This window comes from Oncorhynchus kisutch, linkage group LG1 (genome assembly GCF_002021735.2).
Source record: "Oncorhynchus kisutch isolate 150728-3 linkage group LG1, Okis_V2, whole genome shotgun sequence".
Lineage (NCBI taxonomy): Eukaryota > Metazoa > Chordata > Actinopteri > Salmoniformes > Salmonidae > Oncorhynchus > Oncorhynchus kisutch.
Window position 1 is genome coordinate 47,638,245 of NC_034174.2, and position 9,327 is coordinate 47,647,571.

The following is a 9,327-nucleotide window of genomic DNA, read 5'->3' on the forward strand; positions in this document are numbered from 1 at the left end:
GGGGTGAAGAAAAAAAAGTACATTCATTATGGAGAAGGGAAAAACATGAATCCACACATACAACAACAAAAAGCATAAAAACATCTAATTCATTATCATTCAAAAACGCCATAGCTCCCTACACAGGCTCTTGGGCCTGCGAGGGTTGGACTGCACGAGACAGAACTTGATTGTAGCTCCCCTCAGTGATCATAGATGCGGTAAAAGAGTAAATAGAAGGCATTGACCAGATTGCCGCACATTCAACAAATCTGATCTAACAAAGTCGTCAAATCCGTCATGATGTATGTATTGTAACAGGCCCACAATGTGGTTACTTAACATGTAGAAGTTGTCCTTTTTAAGGTTTTGAAGAAGGGACTGCTAAATTCTAACCCAATTCTAAACTGGTTTGCATAGTTAGCGTCCCGAAATCGGCGGTGGTAGTCAAAGTAGTTTTTAACTGTAATGCAGTTGATTGGTAACGATGACATGAACATGTGTTGGGGTTGATTTTATATGAAATGCATATAAAATAGCCTAAATAAATGTAGGCAAATTTTTCTGGGGGGCAATGAGGATACTCACATCTTTCCCCCACACGTTTCCATGGCAATTCCATTCCAGTTTGATTGACTTCTTTACCACAAATTTGAAATGTAATGTAGTTTTAAAAGCATGAACTAATCTTAAAATTGTCATAGATGGGTGAAGAGGTCAATGGAACTTGAGCCCAAAAATGAAAATGCCAAGGAAATGTGTGGGGGAAAGATCCCAAATCTCCTCATTGCACCCTAGCAAAATGTTCCTACATTTAGGCAAATATTTATATGCGTATTTCACACTATGTTGAGGTAACAAATTCTGAGTATAATGCTTGTATGGATGTCAACCTCAATACATTTTCACACTGTGGGCCTTTTACAACACATCAAACATGACGGATTTGACAAATATCCACTTTTTGGGGGATCAGATTTGTTCAGTGTGTGCCAATCTGGCATCCTTCTTCTATCCCCCACTAGTTGATGGGTCGTTCTCAAACAAACTTGGTTCACTCCAGACCTGACTGCTCTTGACCAGCACAAAAACATCCTGTGGCGTACTGCATTAGCATCGAATAGCCCCCGCGATATGCAACTTTTCAGGGAAGTTCAATATACACAGGCAGTTCGAAAAGCAAAAGCTAGCTTTTTCAAACAGAAATGTGCATCCTGTAGCACAAACTCCCAAAAGTTCTGGGATATTGTAAAGTCCATGGAGAATAAGAGCACCTCCTCCCAGCTGCCTACTGCACTGAGGCTAGTAAACACTGTCACCACTGATAAATCCACGATAATTGAGAATTTCAATAAGCATTTTTCAACAGCTGGCGATGCTTTCCACCTGGCTACCCCTACCCCGGTCAACAGCTCTGCACTCCCCACAGCAACTTTCCCAAGCCTCCCCCATTTCTCCTTCACCCAAATCCAGATAGCTGATGTTCTGAAAGAGCTGCAAAATCTGGACCCATAAAAATCAGTAGGGCTAGACAATCTGGACCCTCTCTTTCTAAAATGATCCGCCGCAATTGTTGCAACCCCTATTACTAGCCTGTTCAACCTTTCTTTCATATCATCTGATATCCCCAAAGATTGGAAAGCTAACGCGGTCATCCGGCTCTTCTTACAGACCTATATCTATTCTACCCTGCCTTTCTATGGTCTTCGAAAGCCAAGTTAACAAACAGATCACCGACCATTTCGAATTCCACCCTACCTTCTCCCCTATGCAATCAAGTTTCCGAGCTGGTAATGGGTGCACCTCAGCCACGCTCAAGGTCCTAAACGATATCATAACTGCCATCGATAAAAGACAATACTGTGCAGCCGTATTCATCGACCTGGCCAAGGCTTTGGACTCTGTCAATCACCTCATTCTTATTGGCAGACTCAACAGCCTTGGTTTCTTAAATGACTGCCTCGCCTGGTTCACCAACTACTTCTCAGACAGAGTTCAGTGTGTCAAATCGGAGGGCCTCTTGTCCGGACCCCTGGCGGTCTCTATGGGAGTGCCACAGGGTTCAATTCTCGGGCCGACTATTTTCTCTGTATAAATCAAGGATGTCGCTCTTGCTGCTGGTGATTCTCTGATCCACCTCTAACCAGACGACACCATTCTGTATACTTCTGGCCCTTCTTTGGATACTGTGTTAACTAACCTCCAGACAACCTTCAACGCCATACAACTCTCTTTCTGTGACCTCTAACTGCTCTTCAATGCAAGTAAAACTAAATGCATGCTCTTCAACCAATCACTGCCCGCACCTGCTCGCCCGTCTAGCATCCCTACTCTGGATGGTTCTGACTTAGAATATGTGAACAACTACCTAGGTGTCTGGTTAGACTGAAAACTCTCCTTCCAGACTCACGTTAAGCATCTCCAATCCAAAATTATTTCACAACAAAGCATCCTTTACTCATGCTGCCAAACATACCCTCGTAAAACTGACTATCCTACTGATCCTTGACTTCGGAGATGTCATTTAAAAATAGCCTCCAACACTCTACTCAGCAAATTGGATGCAGTCTATCACAGTGCCATCCGTTTTGTCAACAAAGCCCCATATACTACCCACTACTGCGACCTGTATACTCTCGTTGGCTGGCACTCGCTTCATATTCATCGCCAAACCCACTGGCTACAGGTCATCTATAAGTCTTTGCTAGGTAAAGCCCCGCCTTATCTCAGCTCCATGGTCACCATAGCATGCGCTCCAGCAGGTATATTTCACTGGTCACACCCAAAGCCAATTCCCCCTTTGGACGCCTTTCCTTACAGTTCTCTGCTGCCAATGACTGGAACTAATTGCAAAAATCACTGAAGCTGGAGACTCATATCTCGCTCACTAACTTTAAGCATCAGCTGTCAGAGCAGCTTACAGATCATTGCACCTGTACATAGCCTATCTGTAAATAGATGACCCAACTACCGCATCCCCGTATTGTTATTTGCACCACAGTATCTCTACTTGCACATTCATCTTCTACACATCTATCACTCCATTGTTTAATTGCTAAATTGTCATTATTTTGCAACTATGGCCTATTTATTGCCTTACCTCCCTATTCTTACCTCATTTGCACACACTGTGTATAGACTTTCTATTGTGTTATTGACTGTACGTTTGTTTATTCCATGTGTAACTCTGTGTTGTTGTTTGTGTCGCACTGCTTTGCTTTATCTTGGCCAGGATGCAGTTGTAAATGAAAAAAGAACTTGTTCTCAACTGGCCTACTTGGTTAAATAAAGATGTAATTAAAAAACTGTTATTTTTGTACAGATCCTTTTGGAGAACGTCGGGAACCGAATCGGTGAAAGAGCCGTTCCAAGAGTTTTTATGATGAACCCAAGATAGACCTTAGCATGTCGTTTCCAATGGAAGCAAACAAGCTCCTATTGGCGCGTTCTAGCATTTATTAGCATATTTCTGTTAGGGAACGCCTACTCTGTGAAATGCGCGTGTGCAATAATTAAATTCGCCCATGCACTCCTTCTAAACAACACCGTTTTTTTTGTTCTATCTGTGGCCGTTCATTTGGCATCTATAATTCATTGCAGAAACAATACACTGCATTCGGAAAGTGTTCAAACCCTTTCACTTTAACATTTTGTTATGATACAGCCTTATTCTAAAATTGATTAAAAATTGTTTTTTCATCACTTTATACACAATACTCCATAATAACAAAGTGAAAACAGTTTATTTGAATTTTTTGCAAATCAATTAAATATTAAACAGAAATACCTTATTTACATAAGTATTCAGACCCTTCGCTATGAGACTCGAAATTGAGCTCAAGTGTATCCTGTTTTCATTGATCATCCTTGAGATGTTTCTACAACTTGATTGGAGTCCACCTGTGGTAATGTCAATTGATTGAAATGATTTGGAAAGGCACACACCTGTCAATATAACGTCTCACAGTTGACAGTGCCGGTCAGGAAGTCGGATGAGAATCTACACAGTAAGCAGGGACGATTTAGGTTCGGCTTCAAACAAGGAAGTTAAATATAATCAATCATTCTATATACACTACCGTTCAGTCTGGGGTCACTTAGAAATGTCCTTGTTTTTGAAAGAAAAGCACATTTCTGTCCATTAAAATAACAAACAATTGATCAGAAATACAGTGTAGACATTGTTAATGTTGATCATTAGAAAACCCTTTTGCAATGATGTTAGCACAGCTGAAAACTGTTGTCCTGGTTAAAGAAGCAATAAAACTGGCCTTCTTTAGACTAGTTGAGTATCTGGAGCATCAGCATTTGTGGGTTCGATTACAGGCTCAAAATGGCCAGAAACAAATAACTTTATTTTGAAACTCATCAGTTGTCAGAAATTAAGGCTATTCATGCAAAAAAATTGCCAAGAATCTAAAGATCTCGTACAACGCTGTGTACTACTCCCTTCACAGAACAGCGCAAGCTTGCTCTAACCAGAATAGGGGTGGGAGGCCCCGGTGCACAATTGAGCAGGAGGACAAGTACATTAGAGTGTCTAGTTTGAGAAACAGATGCCTCATAAGTCCTTAACAAGCAGCTTCATTTAATAGTACCCGCAAAACATCAGTCTCAACGTCAACAGTGAAGAGGCGACTCCGGGATGCTGGCCTTCAGAGTTCCTCTGTCCAGTGTCTGTGTTCTTTTGTCCATCTTAATCTTTTGTTTTTATTGGCCAGTCTGAGATATGGCTTTTTCTTTACAACTCTGCCTAGAAGGCCAGCATCCCGGAGTCGCCTCTTCACTGTTGACGTTGAGACGGATGTTTTGCGAGTGGCTACTTTGAAGAATCTAAAATCTAAAATATATTTTGATTTGTTTAACACTTTTTTGGTTACTACATTACTTCCATTTTTGTTTCCAAATTGTTCCCTTGGGAATTAAACGATTTAAAGGTGTGAACTGGGAGGAAATTGTGTTGGGAGAGAGTTGTATTTGTATTTATTATGGATCCCCATAAATGCTGCCAAAGCAGCAACTACTCTTCCTGGGGTCCAGCAAAATTAAGGCAGTTTATACAATTTTAAAAACATTACAATAAATTCACAGATTTCATAACACATATTTTGCCCTCAGGCTCATCCTCTCCCCCTACCACATATCTTCAGTACTAAATCCATGTGTATGAAAAGTGCGTGTGTGTGTGTGTGTGTGTGTATGCATGTGTCTGTGCCAATGTTTGTTATGCTTCACAGTCCCCGCTGTTCCATAAGGTGTTTTTTAATCTGTTTTTTTTAAGTCAAATTTTACTGCTGGCGTGAGTTACTTGATGTGGAATAGAGTTCCATGTAGTCATGGAGTTCCATGTAGTCATAGAGTTCCATGTAGTCATGTCTTTATGTAGTACTGTGTGCCTCCCATGGTCTGTTCTGGACTTGGGGACTGTGAAGAGACCTCTTGTGGCATATCTTGTGGGGTATGCATGGGGGCCCGAGCTGTGTGCCAGTACTTTAGTCAGACAGTGCGGGCATTCAACATGTGATAAATAACCTCTCATAAATAAAGTAGCGATGAAGACAATCTCTCCTCCACTTTCAGCCAGGAGAGATTGACATGCATAATATTAATATCATTAATATTGTGTACATCCAAGGGCCAGCCGTGCTGCCCTGTTCTGAGCCTATTGCAATTTTCCTAAGTCCTTTTTTGTGGAACCTGAACACACGACTGAACAGTAGTCAAGGTGCGACAAAACTAGGGCCTGTAGGGCCTGCCTTGTTGATAGTGTTGTTAAGAAGGCAGAACATCGCTTTATTATAGACAGACTTCTCCCTATCTTAGCTACTATTGCATCAATATGTTTTGACCATGACAGTTTACAATCTAGGGTTACTCCAAGAAGTTTAGTCATCTCAACTTGCTCAATTTCCACATGATTTATTACAAAACTTCGTTGAGGTTTAGGGTTTAATAAGTGTTTTGTTCCAAATATAATGTTTTTAGTTTTAGAAATATTTAGCTAATAGCTTAAAATTAACTTATTCCTTGCCACCCACTCTGAAACTAACTGCAGCTCTTTGTTGAGTCATTGACTAGACTGGTGGGGGTTGGGCTCTGGCTGGCTGGTCAGTCTGGCTGAAATTTGATACAGAGGATGTCTTAAAGACAATCAAAAGTCTTCATATTTTTCAAGGGTTGTTCATTTGTTAGGCTATTGTTTATGTTTATTATTGAATTACCTTTGATCTAGTTCAGTCATATTAATCTCTTAAACATATTTAGTAATGATCTCTTACCTAGAATGATGGTTGTGAGCATTTTTGCTTAATTTTTGTTCTAAATAGAGACGGCATATCGGATTGTGTAAAAATGCAGGAAATGTGCTTTAGATGCCAGGTTATCTCCCGTATGGAAGCGAAGGTCGAGAGCCATGCGTCCTCCGAAACACGATGCCGGTCAGCCGCACTGATTGTTGACACACTGTTCGCTTCACCCAGAAGCCAGCTGCACCAATGTGTCAGAGGAAACACCGTACAGCTGGCAACCGAAGTCAGCGTGCATGCGCCCGGCCCGCCACAAGGAGTCGCTAGGGCACGATGGGACAAGGACATCCCAGCCGCCTGCACGCCCAACCCCCACTAGTCTATTTCATTGAAATGACGTGGAAACAACATTGATTCAACCAGTTTATGCCCAGTGGGATCTTGCAAATGGACTTATACTTCCCTATATTATTTGCCGATCTTACCGCAGAGTTACAGGGCCAAAACTCAGAGGAATGTCTTGACAATACAGCAGGCCCAATCTGGTGAGATTTGTGTTGAAACAAAAACAAACAAACAAACAACAACAGCAATACACTCCTTCAAAAATGTCAGCATTCCATATAACATTCAAACTTCACCCAATGCCTCTGGCCCTTCTATTGAGGGTGATCAGGTCTCACCAGAAAGTCAGTTCAAGGGTCATTCAATACGATTAAGTGAGTCTGTTCTTTCTGTTTTCTTTCCTTGTACTTCTGACTCATTACATAAAAACATTTCAAACATTCTCTGTACCAGATTTACAATGTTTTTCAGTACATTTCTCATCAGGAGAACTTAAATCTGTGAATCCAAAATTCAGACAATAGATACTTTAGAAAATTGTATTTGCCTGTCCTTTAAGGTGAATCCTTTCTCACCCGTGAAGATCCTGCTAAAACCAAATAAGAAAACTACACACAATAAAACAGACACGGTATTAACAGCACTGACACATATTCATAAGTATAGACGGGTGGGTTGTGAGTGTAGGTACAGTTGAAGTCGGAAGGTTACATTCACCTTAGCCAAATACATTTAAACTCAGTTTTTCACAATTCCGGAAAATGTAATCCTAGTAAAAAATCCCTGTGTTAGGTCAGTTAGGATCACTACTTTATTATAAGAATATGAAATGTCAGAATAATAGTAGAGAGAATTATTTATTTCAGCTTTTATTTCTTTCATCACATTCTCAGTGGGTCAGAAGTTTACATACACTCAATCACTATTTGGTAGCATTGCCTTTAAATGTTTTAACTTGGGTCAAATGTTTTGGGTAGCCTTCCACAAGCTTCCCACAATACGTTGGGTGAATTTTGGCCCATTCCTCCTGACAGAGCTGGTGTAACCGAGTCAGGTTTGTAGGCCTCCTTGCTCGCACATGCTTTTTCAGTTCTGCTCACAAATGTTCTATAGGATTGAGGTCATGGCTTTGTGATGGCTACTCCAATACCTTGACTTTGTTGTCCTTAAGCCATTTTGTCACAACTTTGGAAGTATGCTTGGGGTCATTGTCCATTTGGAAGACCCATTTGTGACCAAGCTTTAACTTCCTGACTGATGTCTTGAGTTGCTGCTTCAATATATCCACATAATTGTCTTGCCTCATGATGCCATCTATTTTGTGAAGTACACCAGTCACTCCTGCAGTAAAGCACCCAAAGCACAACATGATGCTGCCACCCCCGTGCTTCACGGTTGGGATAGTGTTCTTCGGCTTGCAAGCCTCCCCCTTTTTCCTCCAAAGATAATGGTCAGTATGGCCAAACAGTTCTATTTTTGTTTCACAGACCAGAGGATATTTCTCAAAAAATATACAATCCTTGTCACCGTGTTCAGTTGCAAACTGTAGTCTGGCTTTTTTATGGCGGTTTTGGAGCAGTGGCTTCTTCCTTGCTGAGCGGCCTTTCAGGTTATGTCGATATAGGACTCATTTTACTGTGGATATAGATACTTTTGTACCTGTTTCCTCCAGCATCTTCACAAGGTCCTTTGCTGTTGTTCAATTATTTATACCTCTGTTCCAAATGTTCCACTGTATCTTACAGCCTGTTTTAGTTCATGACACTAAGGACACATCTTATCTTTGACCCAAACACCAGATGTGCTGGGGAGAGAGGAATGGTGACCTCAAATTGAATATCAGTCCTCAGCCCAACCATTATTAAAAGCATCTAGACATTATCTCACATTTATTTTAGACTAACATTTCATTTTCAACAGCAGAGATTTGTGTAAACCTTGCTGTCTGTCTCTCCGACATTTTCAACATTGTTTCATTATTCAAATTTGATATTCTGCTCTCCCATAGTAATGAACGTGTTGGGAGTCGGGACGAGACAGGCAGGCAGGCAGTGTTTCTCAGCTAGTCTAAATCATGAATCAGCTGGCATCATTTTTATGGACATATACAAAAAAACGGTCATTTCAAAAAAGGTAAAAAGAAACAAAGCTAATTTGCCGTCTTTCCAGCTTCAGTTTGAAGTGATTATGTTACTGTAGCTGTGTTGGCTAGCTCCTCAGAACAACCGTGTCCTAATGAGTGAGCACATGTTCTATGCCAGGCGAAATTGCGCCTCATTAGCACATTGTTATGGGTGTATCCAAATAAATGTCACTAGAAAACAGCTTAAACAAATGCAAATGCAGCTAATTTGGCTGTTATTCTGGCTGCACTTCTTTACCTGACTGTAAGTTAGCCGTAGTTGGCTAGATAGCAAGCAAGGGATACGAACATTGCTAGCCAGTATGGCAATTGAACATTTCGAATGAACGACTGGGTCGCGTCCATAGATACAGAACAAAAAGACTTAAACGACTGGGTCGCGTCTCTAGCAACCCTAGACTATATCTTGTGGAAGGATGAAATAGTATGAATAAATTAATCCACTTCATCTCGGGTCTAACAACACCCATGCCAATATAGTTTATCCTCTAAACACCGGCTTCTCTGGCATTATCACTTAATTAGAGTGCTTACTTAAAGCTACTAATAACATAACTATGAACCATACTGTCAACACTCATTACACCTGACTTCAACTGATGACCATGAGTACCA